Source organism: Lonchura striata, chromosome 3, assembly GCF_050655825.1.
Source record: "Lonchura striata isolate lonStrDom1 chromosome 3, ASM5065582v1, whole genome shotgun sequence".
NCBI lineage: Eukaryota > Metazoa > Chordata > Aves > Passeriformes > Estrildidae > Lonchura > Lonchura striata.
In genome coordinates, this window is record NC_140705.1 from 50,586,256 (window position 1) to 50,602,287 (window position 16,032).

General features: G+C 40.7%; 1 protein-coding gene across 4 annotated transcripts in view; it reads left to right on the plus strand.

The window, feature by feature from the left end:
* Positions 1-16,032, plus strand: part of PKIB (cAMP-dependent protein kinase inhibitor beta) — a 53,327-nt gene that overhangs the window by 1,149 nt on the left and 36,146 nt on the right. Inside the window, exon 1 of one of the 4 annotated variants that reach the window (XM_085575105.1) lies at positions 1-16,032. This exon is cut by the window's right edge and continues 15,850 nt beyond it. The exons of the other annotated variants lie outside the window; for them this stretch is intronic. The gene's annotated coding sequence lies outside the window, so the exon portion shown is untranslated. 4 annotated transcript variants of the gene reach the window in all.

Genomic DNA, 16,032 nt, shown 5'->3' on the forward strand with positions numbered 1-16,032 from the left:
TTTTTAAGCACGTCTCCTTCCTGAAATTATGTTTATATAGTCAAATTAATCAGTGGTGACAACACGGAGTCTAGAGAGTAATTTATTGCTTAGGTATATTACAACATCTATTTGAAACATAACCCTTGTGCATGACGTCCATAATTTAAGTTGCACGGACAAGATAATGAACAACTAACATTCAGCTTGTGGATGTAAAGTATTTTTCTAGAGAACCAGATAAAATACATCACTGACTTTCAGCTTTGTGTGTTTGCAAGGAATGTCCTTGTACTTAGATCACATGCGAGGCAGGATTTTTTTTTCTGATTGCCAGAGAATCTTGGCAGCAGGAGAATTGTTCCTTTATCCAGTTATAAATGATGCTTCTTAGCAGTTGTTGAAGTTATTTGTGGACTCTGCAGAGCAGGCAAGCGTTTTCAGCAAAGAGAGAAGTAAAAGAGTATTAAAAATTCCTGAAGCAATGGATAAAATTACTGTGTACCTTTGGGGGCATTGTGGTTAGGATTGGTTAATGTGGAAATACACATGGCATATTGTCTTACACAGTATAACTTCATCACCTTCTATATCTAGGAAAAAGAATTCATTATGAAAAATTCTATCAAAACAGAGATCTTAAAAACAGCTGAAGGAAAGACAATGACACTTTGTTTACCTTTTCTGACTGAAGAAGTCACAGGGATGAGAATGGTTTGAGTTATCGAGATTTTTATTTCAACTTACAAAATTCTCTTTGCAGTTTTGATCTTGAATGTGCATACCATGATGGTTTTGAAATATTACATTGTGTTTGATAGCAAATACTTAGAAATTTAAGTAAGGTAATTTGAAACTTAACTATAAATAATCACATAACTTCTAAAAGCACACACTTTAGTGTTCTGTTAGAGTGGAGATTTAGTTCTGTACCTTTGTAATACATCCTGTTGGAACAGAGACCAGTCTCTTTTTTTTTTTTTTTTTTTTTTTTAATTAGATGTGTTGTGACAGTTACAAATTAAGGTAAAACAGCATAACACATCAGTATGCTATGAAAATATGCATGAACTTCGCTACAAATTTTAAAAATATTGATGCAAATCATGAAATGCAGAGAAACTCAGGTCATATTGTTAATCTGTCTGAAAGTGCAAAACTGTTCTCTTGTGTCCATCTGACTATCCTGTTAACAAATAATATTTTCTGTTAGTATACTGAGGAGGGCTTTTAATGAGCCTTTCAGAATGTCACTGTTTCCTTCAGTTTCTAAAACCTGAGGTGGAAAATCTATGAGGAATCATTTGTGTATTTATCACCACCAGCTCAAGATCATACTTTCCCTGAACTCCTGCTGGCCTTTTTGCTGGGATTTGTTGATTTCTCCTCCTGGTGAAGATGCCTCAGGACCACACTCAATTCTCTGGGTGTACCTTCCTTTTGAATGGCTTTGCAGGGAAAGTGAGTGAAATTGGTGTGTTCTCTCCACTTCTTGGTGTCCAAAGAGCCTCTGTGCATTGCAGCTTCTCCCTAGGGCGCACCTCGTTCTCTCAAATAGTTTTGTGAGCAGTGGAACAGTTCAGGATGTTGGATTGATTTTTTGCACTCTGTGGCATCTGGACTGGCCAATCAGACCCATGGGATCAACCCCACCACTGAAAGGGGAGAATTACAAAAATAAATCCAAGTGATCTTGTCTGGTAGAAGTATTTAGACAGTCAAACATCTGTGTTAGAATGGATTAAGATTCTGGTGTTTGCGTTTTTATGAGGGGATCATCCAGATTTTCATTGCAGCCTAAGAGTGTGGCTTAGCAGAAATCCTAGAAAGTCAGAAATGGTGATCTGTTTGTGAAAATCTCCCAAATCTGGCTTTCTTCACGTGAAATAATGTCTTCTGTACTTGGCTTAAAAAATCTGGTTTTAGAAGTTTTTCCCATTTTAGATTTATGTTTGTTATTTCTTCCCTTCTGCCCTGACTATATTAATTTCAGCCTGGTTTCCTAAGGAGATGAAGCTGAAATAATAATAATGCTGTCTGACTGATAGCTCCCCTCATTGCCTTGGTGTATTTTTTTTACCCTTGGGGATTAATTTCTGCCAATATAAACAGATGAGAGAAGATTTCAAAGTGATGAAATTTTACAAACCTCAAGGCTTCTGGCCAGGGAGATGAGGGAGATGCAGTTGATGCCCTCACTGAAGGAAGCACTGTAGCAAGCATTCAACTTAATAGATATCTGAAAATTTGTGCGGGTGCTACATACGATGCTGAGCTTTATAACTTCTGCTGCTCAAGGCTTGGTGATTATATTTTTCAATTTCTTTGCTCCATGGCAAAGCACAGTATTGGAAGTTTTGATAGTTATTTTTTTTTCTCCATAGCCCTCTCAAAATAAGCTCAATAGTCTGAGATGTTTCTGATAATGAACTATGAATACAAACTGTCATTCCTCAACTTCATAAGCTGATGTGTTGCTTTCCTGGTCCATAACTTAATGCTTCTTAGCCAGTGGTGCAATAATTTTCTTTGTTTTCTTGACTCAGTGCAAACACTTGATTACTGTGGTCACAATAAAACCTACCTTCTTACATAATCAGTTTCTCTCAATTGCTTACAAGTTTTTGATTTGACTTTAATTTGCTTCCTACTGCCACTGCTGTTTCTTCTGGTTAAGGCTACGTCTGAACGTCCTCTTCTGCTTTTTCTGCACAGCGGGATGCTGTAACATTTTCCCCATGTCATGAGAAGGATAATGGAGGAGAAATATGAAAAGGTGTTGAGAGTTTATCTAGCAAGACCTTTATGAATACATGTGCTTTTATTGACTTTTAGGTGGTGGTTTTTGTTCTGATTATTTGTTCTGTTACACAGCTGAGGAGCTGTGTTTACGGGTAATTGCCCATTTTCTCCTTTCTTGTCTTGCCAACATTAATAGCATCACAATACTTGTGTGTCTTTTCTCTTTCATTATCTCCCTATAAAATTACTGTGGGTAGGTTTTTTTGAGGTGGTTGGATTTGGTTGATTTTTTTTTTTCTTTAGAAAGATTTTATAATGTATTAAGTTGATTTGCTAGTTTTTGTAGAAATTGTATCAGCTGGCCTTGGTCTCTGGGCATGAATGTACATATATAAATAATAAAGTGCTCACTGCATAATGTTGATTTCTTTGAAAATATTTTTCTGCATTTACATTGCACAAAGCTCTCCTCTATATCTTTTAAGTCATTTATATACATTAAAGCCTTCATTCATTCTTGTATACACTTGTATAGCAATTCCATTTGACTTTATTCTCTTGTTTGATATTAGCAAGAGGACAGACGAAGTACACAGTGATGTCTTTTTTTCTGGGAACAAGCACAAATCCTTATATGGGGTCATGCCCTGCCTCATCCTCTTGCACTTGGATGGAGCCAAGCATCCTTCCCTGCTGCAAGGACCTGGCCTCCTGGCAGCCCCACATGGCTCTCCCTGTGCTCCAGGTGGCTGCCACCCCGCAGCCTGGGCTGGGTGCCTCCCAGCTGGTGTCAGAGACAACTCCCACAGCAGTTTCTCACCAGTGGTTGCATCGCTCCCAGCACCGTGGGAAGTAGCATTGTAGGTAGGTGCTACCCAGTCTGCTTCAGTTCAAATGCATCCAAGGGATGGATCTGAAAACCCTGCCAGTGGAAGTGTTTAACTTGTGCTGTGGTGAAAGATTGGGTAGGACATTAAACGTGTGCCCTTACCTTGGCAGGGCAGAGAAGGACAGTCACATACTGCAGAGAGGGAGCGTGGCCTCTGCCCAGAGAGCAGGGGGAGGGCTGGGGTGGGCTGGCAGCAGGAGTCCTTCACAGGGTTTAGCTGTGGCTGAGGCAGCGCATCTGACTACAGCCAAAAAAGACACTGTCAGCAAAGGGAGGTGATGATTTGACTGGGGTCAGGTTTGCTCTGAGACAGACCTTGAGCAGTCTTGGGGTGTGGAGCTCTGGCCAGGTGCACCCAGGCTGAAATATTTTGACAGAAGGATTTCAGCTGGCTTCCCAGAGCACAAAAAGCACTGAATATATGCAGCAGAGGTTTTCTGCATGTCTTTGCTTTGGTATGTGACATCTTTCCATGCTGAACCCAGAGGCAGAGGCAGTTTCTGTGCTGGGTTGTGCTGCAAGGATGCAGCTCTGAATCAAAAATATTCCATTTTCTGCGTCCCTAGGAAGATCCCAGAAAAACAGCTGCGGATCAGGGAGCACTTGCTTTTTTCCTTTTCTTGCTTCTTCTTTTAATCTACAGATTTAGCATCATTTACTACATATATAATAATAGCAAAACTATCTCTGTTGTCTTTCCCCATCCTGCCCACATATTCCATCCAACAGAGGAAGGTGAACTGGGTTTACAGTACACAGTGATGTTCATGCTTGCAGTTCTGAACACCTGCTGAGGTAGAACAGCTTTCCAGCCCCCATGGACAAATGGGTAGCCATTTATTTTAGCCTTTTTCAATTGCAAAGGTTGGAAATGCAGAAGTTTGTCCATAGGCTCCTGAGCAACCTGGAACTGTGATTAGTAATGCAGCTTTGGAATTGTTGAAATGCCCTTGGAAGATGTGCAGCATTCAACACCACACAACTTGGTATTCTGTCTGTATAAAGTACTGCCCTTTGCTCAGGTTCAACATCGCTTTTAAAGTTTGTTTTGCCTACTTTGGAATCTTGTGTCATTTGTATCCTTTAGCTGAGCGCCTTGACCCATCAATATTTTGTATCTTCTTTATTACAAGGTACCTTGGCCTTGCTCAGACAGATGCAGAGGCATTGGCAGCTCTTAAATATTTCATACTAACTGATGAAAGTGCTCTCTGGTATTTCACAGAGTGATAACATAGAGATTGTCATTGAGATGATTCTGTACCCTTCCTATGTCTCATCAAAAATAGCTTTAGTTCCTGGGCAATACATGGTATGCTTTTTCATAAGCAGTTTTATCTACAAAGGTGGATTTTATAGTCCTTAATTAAGAGGGTTTCCATTAAATAGTGTTGGTATAATTTGTCCTAGAAGTATATATGTGGAGACCTTGGTATGTCTCTTCCGTCTGTTGTGGACGAGATTTGGTTGGGTAAAAAGACAAAAGGAAACAGAAGCTGAGAAGATGATGCCTAGAAATTCTGTCTGTGAGCGGACAAGCAGTTCTGAAAACAGTGTTTGAATTAGAATTTCCCCCATAGTACCAAGTAGAAGAATACAGTTTGCCTGAAGTATACGTATTTCTCAGGGCTTAGGCAGTTGTGAATAGCATTGTTTGCTTTGGCAGATGACACAAAAAGTGTTAAGTGATCATATGGCACTTCATCTTGATTTAAGTCCACAATACTGTGGGAGTGCTGAAGTTTTTCTGCTGTTTGTATGAATAGAAATTTTGAGGACTGGCTTTATAAGCTGCTCTGGGAAAAAAAAAAAAAAAAAAAAAAGGAAAGGCAACCTGGAACTGAGGAGCAGGGCAGAGCTCTGCAATTGTTGCCATTTCTTCCAGAAGATGGATGGGATGCTGCCACAGAGACAACTTGTGATGAGAAGATGCTGATTTAGCTTCAATCTTGCTTGTAGCAGAGCCGGGCTTGGACACAGGCTTGTGGTTCCAGGGAGTCAGATAATGCTGTGGAGTGTGTCAGTGTAGTTCACCTTTCTTGTTTCCTTGCCAGGATGCACTCTCCTCCAGGGAAGGAGCCATTTTCTAGAGTATCAAAAGCATGATGCTCATGGCTGGAGCAGTTGCCCCATGAGGAGAGGCTGAGGGATTGGCTGGCGCAGTCAGGAAGAAAATGGCTCTGAAGGTGCTGACAGCAGCCCCTGGTACCATGGGAAGGGAAGTGGTCAAAAAGAGAGAGCCAAAGATACAGGGGGCATCATCTGGACCAAGCCAGAGAGGTTCAGATGGTGCACAAGGAAAAGAGTCCAAGGAGGAAGAGGTGTGGGCTGCCCACAGTGGCTGTGCCAGTTCTGCTCTGGGGAGTTCCAGCCCCAAGGGAGCACAGCAGTGATCAGCCTCATCTGACCTTGGTGCTGGACCAGGGACTCCTGAGCCCCATCCAGCCTGAGCTGTCCTGTGGCCCTGTCATTCCAAGCTCAAAGCTGAACCTCCAAAAAGTTGTTGTGAAGACTTTTTTCACCATCTGTGCATGAAAAACATAACAGGGAAGAGGAATCTTATTTAACAGACTGAAAAAAGGCCGGTTGACTGTACCTTTAATAAGAAATAACAAATAGATGCACAGTGGTTTGCATTCCCTGTCTTAAAATATCTTGCTAATACAGTTTGCCTTAGATTAGGTTAAATTCAGTGTTGTAAAACAATTTCTAAGTGTACAACATGTGATCTGTTTTAGGCTTCAACTCTAATTCAGTCTGCTGCAGCTTTTGTTCACTTAAGAAAAGCTTTCTCCAAGGCACAATACAGTATAATAAAAATGCAGGGACTTCTGTAAACATGTTTTGCTAAAGCTTTAATGTGATAGTTATGTTCTGTGTTCAAAAATGAAACAGCCTACTGCTTTCTTGGAAGTAGGAATCATGTGCAACCTTTAAAAGAAAGGTCCCTAAGTGGTGATGGCGTCTTCTAATGTGTCTTGCTTGTTTTTCTTCTTGGAAAGGTCAGGTGTTAGAAATTCTGTTGTTACCACTCTTCTGATATTTTCTATAAATTTCTTCTTGGAAGAGCTGGATTGCAGTGAAACCTCTTGGTGACAAAGCCTCCAGAGAAGACAGCCACTGACTAATCTATTATTAAGACTGTGAGTTGCTTCTGTTTAACAGAAAAAAATACTAAAGAACCACACCAAAAAGTAAACTATAAGCAATTGCTTCTACAATAGATGGAGTTTCATTTAAGCAAACATCAAGCAAAAAGCTCCTCTCCATGTTGTCAAAGCTGTTTCATAAGCAGTGATTGAACATGTGTTCCCTGAGTAACATAAAAGAGTTGGCATTAAGAAGCCAGTGGTACTTTCAACCACTTCCCCTCTCTTCCCCATCATTACTCAGAAACTGTCACTAAAAGTGCTTGCTGTTTACCTCAGAGAGCTTAAAAAAGATTAAAAAGGTGAGTGTGTGAGGGTTGGAGGAATATTTGTTTTCATTCTCTGTGAACTTGCATTTGTTTGCTGGAAAAGCTACAATTGTGGAAGGAATAAATTGAATAAAAATAATTCTCAGCCAGCTTCTCATGGAAACAACCTATTATTGGTGTGATTGGAAGGCCTCCACTTGAACATAGAAGGTGTTTATCATAAGGCATGATGCTTTTAGGAAAAAGTATCACTGAAAAGACAGGCAATGCTTTTTCTCTTCTGAATTGGTAGTTTTATTATTTATAGTTTGAAGAGAAAGTACATGCTGTCCACACAGTTCCTTTTATTAATGAGTAACTCACTTTTATGTTCCTTCTCTCCTTCTGGATTCTCATTAGTTACAGGTAACTGGAAGTAACACTCCAAAGTAAAACAGAATAAATTGGATGGTGTGTTTCTCAAACAGATTTCCCAAGAGACTGTGTGTTCTGTTCTAGCAAGTTTTTAAGCTAGAAAAAAAATTAAGATTATTATGATGCTATTATTATTATTATACTGATTCATTTGGCTTTACTGACTATTAAAATAATTCTAAATGGAAACCTACTTGCTGTAATCTCGTTTAAGGAGATGCAATTTCTTGGGTTGAGTCAACTATAATATTCACACAGCATGGAAATTGAATGTTGTTACAGAAACTTAGTTATCTTGAAGAGATGCAATGAGACATTCAGCTGTATATTCATTGTGTTAATTAAGTGACTGGTTAACAATCCAGCCATTGTAGAGAGTTAAATTTTGTCATATAAAGGGAGAATGAAGAAAGCTGGAGACCTCTTTAGTACCAGCTGGTGGTCTACAGAACATAGAAAAACGCTGAACAAATTTATCCAGCTGATCAATTCTGAACATCCACATGGAGTTATATCTGCCTCATTATTCTGACAACCAAAAAAGTCAATTAAAACTTCACACCTTAATGATTTTAAAAGTTGCTTGCTCTTAAATTTTTGTAAAACCTAGAACCTGAAGTTCTGTTACTTAAAATTAAATAAGTACTCTGGAAGATCTGAAAGATGAAATTTAGATATGCATCTTTTTTTTTTTTTTAATGAAGCTTTTTATGGCTTAATGGCTTGATTAATCCTTACTATAAATATTAAATACTAATTTTTTCTAGGCGTATATTTTGAGAGGGAATGGTAATTTTTTTTTTTTATCTGTATCTTGGCCTCATTTCTGTACCTTTTCAGAATGTAGGAAAAAGCACGTAAGATTAGAGGCGAATCAAAGCAAATTAAAAAAGGTCAATTTTAATTTGAATGGCTCAGTACCTCCTCAGCCCCACTCTCACCTCTCTTCCCAGTGCTGTTGCATTTGATCATAGCCATCAAAAAGCTGGGATTTCTAGCCCAGGCCTTTCTGTACGGCTGTCTTCCAGGGTAGGATTGAGTGCATTTGTTACTGCTCTACTCCTGGTTGAGAGCTGGAGAGCAGAGATAAGAGCTGGCAGTGCTGTCTCGGGGCAAAGGATGTCTCCTGCAATCCCAGTTTCCCGGTTCAGGCTTTCCAGCGTCAGCGCTCCACGGAGGAGGAGAGGCGAGGCTGACAGCCCGAGCTGCCATCTGACAGGAGTCACATTTGATGTGCGAATGGCAGCGGATCCCTGGCTGGGGCTGGGGCAGGGAAGGCAGCCCAGGCTTAGAAAAGCAGGAGCCCCTCAAAGGTGGAACGTAATTCCCATCTGAAGTTAAGCTGTTCCCAAAATGGGGATATTTGTTCAGATGTCTTACCAGGAGCTGGCAAGGGGATCTGGCTTCACTCCTCCTGTGCCACTCTGAGCTGCTCCAGCAAGACAGCAGGTCCAGCCTATTTATACAACTGAGCAAAAGTGGTGCAGGGTAAGACCTTGTTCTGGTCTTGGGGCAAAGGCCTCGACAGCAGAACACATAGAGACATGCTCTTTTGTTGGAGCGTGTCTTTCTAAGGCTCCATCTCCTAAGTGAGAATGTGGCATTCAGAAGTTTGAGGATAGATGGCTCATCACTAAATGGGATGTGATGAGGGGGAAGATTCTCAGCCTTAGGCAGCATGGGAGCTAAAAACAGCTCAGTGGTGTTGTGAGCTGTGTTTGCACAGTGCCAGCACAGTCACTGCTGAACTTGGGAGAGGCTGGAGATGTTCTGGAAATGTTCAGAGGAGCGAAATCCTCAGGGGGTAATAGCCCTGAAACTGAGGAAGGAATATTATGGCTTGTTCGTGTCTGGTATCAGCATGGGAGTTTCAAAAATTGTTAAGAAAATAAGCATATGGACTGTATAAAAGGCACATAAGCTTATTTTGGGTGAGGAATATATATGATGCTGTTCTCCTTTTTACATCTCTTCAGAAAGTATCTTGGCATGTTTTCTGTAGATTTGTGTCTCTGAATTTAGAGGGGGAGGATGAAGAGGAAGGGAGGCTGAGAAGACAGTGCTGCTGGGATATGACAGAGTTTAGCACTGGTTTGTTTGCAAGTGGAAGATGCAGAGGCACTGCAGTGATGTGTTATATTGTTAATTATGTTTCAGTGTAGCTCTGGAGTTGTAGATCCTAGGAGAAATGCCACTCTGAACAAATATGGTATTCAGAATTTGTTGGTGAACTGTAACATCTGAAATTATACTTCTCTAGAGAAAAATAGAGCTTGACTGTGCTAAAATTTCAGCAAACACTTATTGCAACTCCAATTTGAATGTTTAAACTGTGAACAAAATACCAGGAAGCACTCACTAATAATTCTGTGGCATCTGCTTTCTGGAGAAAATTGTGCCCTCATTTTCTAAATTAGAGGAACAAAAATAATAGATAATTTTTTTTTCCCCCCCTCAGGTCATGCTGCACTTGGTAATAAGTTACTGGTAAACAGCTCATGAACTGTCTGTGCTTCTTGTCTTGGGTGTTGAGTTTACAGGATGTTTACTTGGAAGCCTTGGGAAAGACAGCCACCAGTGGGAGAGAGGAGCAGAGCTGAGGTGACAGAGCAGTGAGAGCTCAGGGAGCAAGGTCTGTGACACATGCAAAGGGCTTGAGGACCCCTGTCTATACACTGTGACAATGGACATCAATGCTACTGTGCAGATGAGTGAGATAAAAGGTCAAGATGGTTTTGTTTTGTAACCAAAACAGGCAGGATGTCTGTTGAGGAGAATGGTGGCTGACTAAATGAATGTACTTCAGTAACAGCAGTTGTACTCCAGTGTCACCTCATCTTTTGGGGGCTGTGGCATGGTATTACAATGCAGGTTACTTTTCTTCTTCAAGGTAGAGGACACTTTGAATACCATTTTAAGCCTTGGGTAGCTCCATCCTCCACTTAAAAATTAATGGATGCTATAAAAATACCAAGTCTAGAATATTTCCTTTGGTCATAAATTTCCCATAGGAAAAGTGCTCTGTATTCAACAATTTAATGCTGGGGTTGGTACTGATGCTTGAGTTTAATAGAGTTTATTAAAGTATCTTTGTTATTCAAAAGAATAAAATTGTTCCGGTGATTTTGCAGGATTTTGCACTGCATAAGCAACACTGTTCTGGTGTGGTAAAGATTGTCTTATTTTTGTCTCCACAATTTAGGAAGAACTGGGATGTTACAGTGTACTGCTGAAACTGTATATCCAAAAAAGATACTGGTAATCAAACACGAATATCTGTAGGAAAGGTCTTCTTAGTTATCAGATGCATATGCCCTTCTCCCATCCACCAGCTTGCTGATTTAATGGCTCTGGGGTGGCACAGATTTGTGACTAATCCTTGCTTTGAATCAGCAGTGCCTACTGAGATAATGCAGGAATTGTTCAGAGCTTTAGAGGGATGGATGGTTCAAAATTAAAAAAAAAAAACAAAACCAAGAAACAAAAAAGCCAAACAGATCAAAAGAGCTTTTCTATTATACCAACGAATTGATTACTTCTAATTCAGAAATTCTTTTAAGCCATTCTTATTTTTCATAAGTTGATCTTGAAGAAACATTTTTACCATGTAACCCTGATTTTTTTCTACACTGTGGTTTTTTCACCTGGGACTGAGTGGTGAGGGCAGCTGTCCAGTTAATCCAGAATGAGCTTCAACAAAGCCCACATGTGTGGGCTCACAGTACCTCCAGGCAACATAGAAAGTGCCACCTTATCCAAGGATATAAACACCACTGGCTTTGGCCTCACACCTCCACCTCGGCTTCCTGGATTTGTCACTATTTGTGGCCACAATTTCTGCTTATCTTCAGGCTTTACTTCAGCCTGATGATGAGCCACATCTTGCTGTCAGAGTTGTATTGTGCCACAGTCTAGACTGTGGCACCTGAAATATCCCCTCCAGCATGTGGCTTGGTGACATGGATGGTTGTGGAGCATCCTGCATTGGAAATGTTCTTTTGTGGCTGGAGGCCATCCTTCCATTGGAGATCTTTGATGTAGGGGCAGGTTTTCTCATGAATCTCTAGCTTGCCCCAGCTAAAGTGGGAAAACATTACCTTCAGAGTCGTGAGATGAAGCCTTCAAAGCACAGAATAGACAACTGTGTCACCAGGCAGGCTGCTTGAAAGGCTGAGCCATTTGTGTCCTCTAGTGAGGCAAATGAGTGATGTGCCCTGGATTTAGCTGTGCCTACCATGTGATAATAGAAATTAATTGTGAAATGTTTATGATCCTAGAAACATGTGCTGACATGCTGCACAAAGCAAGGGTTCTGCCACTGCACACACTGGGCAATGTTTTCTCACTCAATTTGTTTTTCCCTACAGCCCGACTCCAGGTCGATTCAACTATTTCGGGTCACTTTGTAAGCAATCTGCAACCACCCTCTACTAAATACAGCTTACCTGGATATGTAGGCTCAGCACATTTCCTTGTTGCATGAAATCTCAGAAAGGCTATTAGTAAATCCTGACTTTGATTTTTCTTTTTATAGTCGTTTACAATTTCAGATAAAATTGCCACTTGCATTAGTAAAAGACTTCGTGTGTACCTGCAGCTCACTCTCTTTTGATTAGGTTATTTTATCTGTGTTAGTTTGCAATATCTGATATCTGCAATATCTGCAATATCTGTTTTTCAGCCTTTGGTTCTGTATCTGAAAGATCAAAATTTCAGGAGAGTAAAAGGAAGTTGCTTCCTTTTTCTTCACATAGATACAATTTTCATATAAATATCGAGTATTATGACAATCAACTCCCAGATGTGATCAAAGTACAGATCTCTGAAGAGACAAGTGAAACTCAGTGACCATGAAAACTGAAAGGATGCTGTAGGACTTGTTAACTGGTAGATCCTAAGAGCATGTGGCAGGAAGAGGGTCAGGCACAAACCCCTGACTGACAGTATTTGGGCCAGAGTCACTTTTTTGCTACTAACAGACATGATAGTTCTGCTAAATACCTGGTCTCTCCTCTCCTTCTTGCTGCCCTGAGGATTCTTTGGAGAAGTAAAACATTACTAAGGACAAATAGAAAAAACTCAGAGCACTGTATGATAATTTGACAGTAGAGCCTGGACATCCTTCAGTGGGAATGGATGTGCTTCAATTGCTATGCATGAATATTTTTATGATACTGAATAAAACTCTGAAGTTAACTTGGCTGAATATAGGGAATCTTAAGGCTCTATGCCACGTGTCTCCTCCTTTCTGTGAGATGTATCCTGCCCTATTCCTGTTTCAAGGGGGTTTTATGCATTTGTTTGGAAACAGTGCATCCTTAGAAGAACTGTTTAACAGCTCTTGGAAGAACAATTGCCTGCCTCACAGGGTATTTTTAGCCAGCTTAGACCCACAACTTATCAAGACCCAAGGAATGCCCCACCCAGGACTTGAAGGATAGAGTTTTGTGTTGGTACCTCTCTGCCTTGTGGAAGCTGAAGGTAAATGAGGGTAAATTTGGCTTCTGATGTATATCAGAACATCTGTTACAAATCCTGCCTGGCTACAGTAGCCTCTCAGATGGATCTCTGAAGCACAGTGGTACCCTGGTCCTGCTTTTTTTTAGGCGATGTCCTCCATACCAAGGGCAAATAAAAAATCTATAGATCTGCCTGCTTGTCACTGTAAAATTGCATGGTTAATTAATTGATGTGTGACCTGGCCATATGCTTATGTAGAGCATTGACATGTGAACTGTGTTCAGAATAAGCAAAAGTGCATTCATCCTTTTCTTCACTATAGGTGAAGGGAAGAAATTGCTCCTGGAATGAACAGAGGGAATGTTGTTGCTGTGCATACCTGACAGAGACATGGACTAGGAAAAATACCTGGTGAATTAATATCAGAACTACGTGCTCTTACAGGCTGCTAAAAGCTGCACAGGTGGTCTCCCACCATTTCATGGTGTACATACACAGCAGAGAGAAGAGCAAGAACAGCACCACATTGCCTGATGTTTGGTGTCACCTGAGTCTGCAGGTGACCTTCAGTTCTCATCCATGTGATACCCCGCGTGCCAAGGCTTTCTTTGATTGTTTTTTTTCAGGTTTGATCTCTGTGACACCAGAAGTGGAATATCAGGTGGTCAGTCACAGCCCGTGAGGTCAAAAGAAGCATTAATAAATGCAGTTACAGTTCCTGTCTGGTGGATACCCTTGTGCTGACAGACATGGGTATTCTCATGCAGGACTCTGTGTGGAGGCAGGGCAGGAGAAGGTGCAGTGACAATGGGACATGAAAATAGAGAGGGAGGCAGTGTTTGAGGACACTTCTCTTGAGGCTTTTCATCCAGGCTTCAGGCTAATTGTTCTGCCTTTAATATCAGTTATCTGATATCAGTATCTTACTCTCGTTATTTGCTACATGCAGGTATAAATATTGTGTTTTCAGGACATGTAAAATTGCATTCCCCTACTGATAGCAGCAAGGAATCTTGCAGGGAGGATTGCAAAACACTTGTAAAAATCCTGTTTATTGAATGAAGCCATAATTGCGTATGCAGAAGTTAGGGCTGGGGTTTAATGATTCCTGCTTTTCCTCTCCTGCTCTTTGCAGAGATGTTGTTTTTCCAAGAAGTGCTAGGGAACCCCTTGGGCTGCAGCTGTGTCTGGCCTGCACAATGCAAGAATAAAGACTGAAGAAGCCCCTTTTCCACTTCCGCTGTACCTCTGCATCTCTTTAGGGATCAGATATGATTCATTGCCTTCCCTGGCACTGCCTTCCCCTCACCTCCAAATGCCATTCAGCCCTCAGAGAACCCCCATGTGAGAGCAGATTGCTTTACTTAAGCATTGGCAAGTGATCACATCCTGCATCTGGGATCAGTCTGGGCTTCTGACCTCTTTTTTTTCTCATCATAGGTTTTAAAGAGGGATTTAGTGTTGGAACTGCTAACTTCAGCTCTCACATCTTTGCTGATGGCTTTATGAATGGTAGAGCCATCACATAAATTGTCATCTCCTGCTCTTGACTGCCCAATGTCAGAGATGTCTCTGGAGATGTCTTTGTAAACAGGAAAGCAGGTGTTGATTCTTTGGGACTTTTGGCTTTTAAATTTCCTCATCATCACCTTGCTTTTAAGGGCACTGTTACAAGATTTGGTTATTTGTTTTGGTGCCCTTTTCGAAGGGCAGCACTGCAGGGCTGCCTCTGCAGCCACCAGCCCAGAGTTGCTGGGTTTACAGGATTATCAGTATGGAAAAATCTGTATTTTTCATCTCTGTGCACTGTGAAACTTCCATTTTACCATTCAACCAGAGTTTAGCCCAAGTGAAAGGGTAGCGCTATTTCAATAGGAAGATAAAATTGATAATATTAGATTCTTTTCTGATTGAGCTCTTTCAGTCTTTAGAGTGCTTTGTCATTGTCTAATGCTGCTTTGAAGTAAAAAAAAAACTAAAGTGAATGAGCAGTTAATAAGATCCTTTTCCATTTTCATCAGAAGGATGATGTCTTATTAGCACAAAATACCCTTGTAATTTTCCACTTTCAAACTCTGCTTTCTACCTCTTGAAAATCAGCAGACACAGTAGACTTCTTGCCATAGGAAAGAGTAGTCCTTTCCCTTTGCAGGAGATTATTGTGGGGCTAGTTGGAGGTTATCTTACACACCAGATCTGGAGGCTCAAATCAAAACTGAAAATATTTTTGTAGTCTTCTTGTTGTTAGAAATTTGATGTTCTGCCTTGTCACATAAAGGAATAGATTTTCTGAAACTGGTTTTGAGTAAATGACTTGGACTTCTTTTTGGTATGGAAAGCAATTTGTTCTTTTGATTAAAACTGACATAATGGGGATTTCTTTTGGGGAGTTTTTGTTCCTATGCTTTTGTCCAGAGCAGTTGTGAACAGTTGAGCTGGTTCTTATCAAGTGGGTACCTACTCTGTAGTGTCTTGTTGATGGAAGAGGTCAAAAATAAGGGAAAGCACTATGAACACATGAAGGTGCTTCCTGTTGTATAGTCTCTGTATATGTGTCCTGTGCTCAGAAGCTCATGGGCTACTTGTGTAAGATATAATATTTTAATAGCTTTTGATAGATTTTTCTTTCTTCAGGTTTTTTATCACCTCCTCAACATTATCGATTACCTCCTGAACCTCCCACTCAACTCTTTAGATTTAATGCAGTTTTCAAATCCAGGGGAGATTTGCCACAGACATCCAGAAATTGCTCCCAGAAGCCACCTTCCTGACATCAAGCGGGTGTCTTGGAAACAATTGTTATTTGTTGCCTCTTAATTCTGTGAATATTTGAAATAGTGAGATTATGTGTAACAGAAAGCAATCCGTAAATCTGTGGAGGTGTATGAATTTGCAGAGTGTTGGTTTCCGACAGACATCCTGGCCAAGTGACAGGACATTTGGAATGATAGCACAATCTTCCCAAAGCCAAGCCTCATTGCTGCCACATTTCACCTCTTTTTTGGATGTTACTGTTGTCTCATCATCACCCTCTGCAAGCTGGTGGGATTCTCTCCTTGTCCTGACCACATCTGGTGCCATTGTTTTCTTGTCCACTTCAGGTATGTAGAGATGTTGCCAATGTATTGGT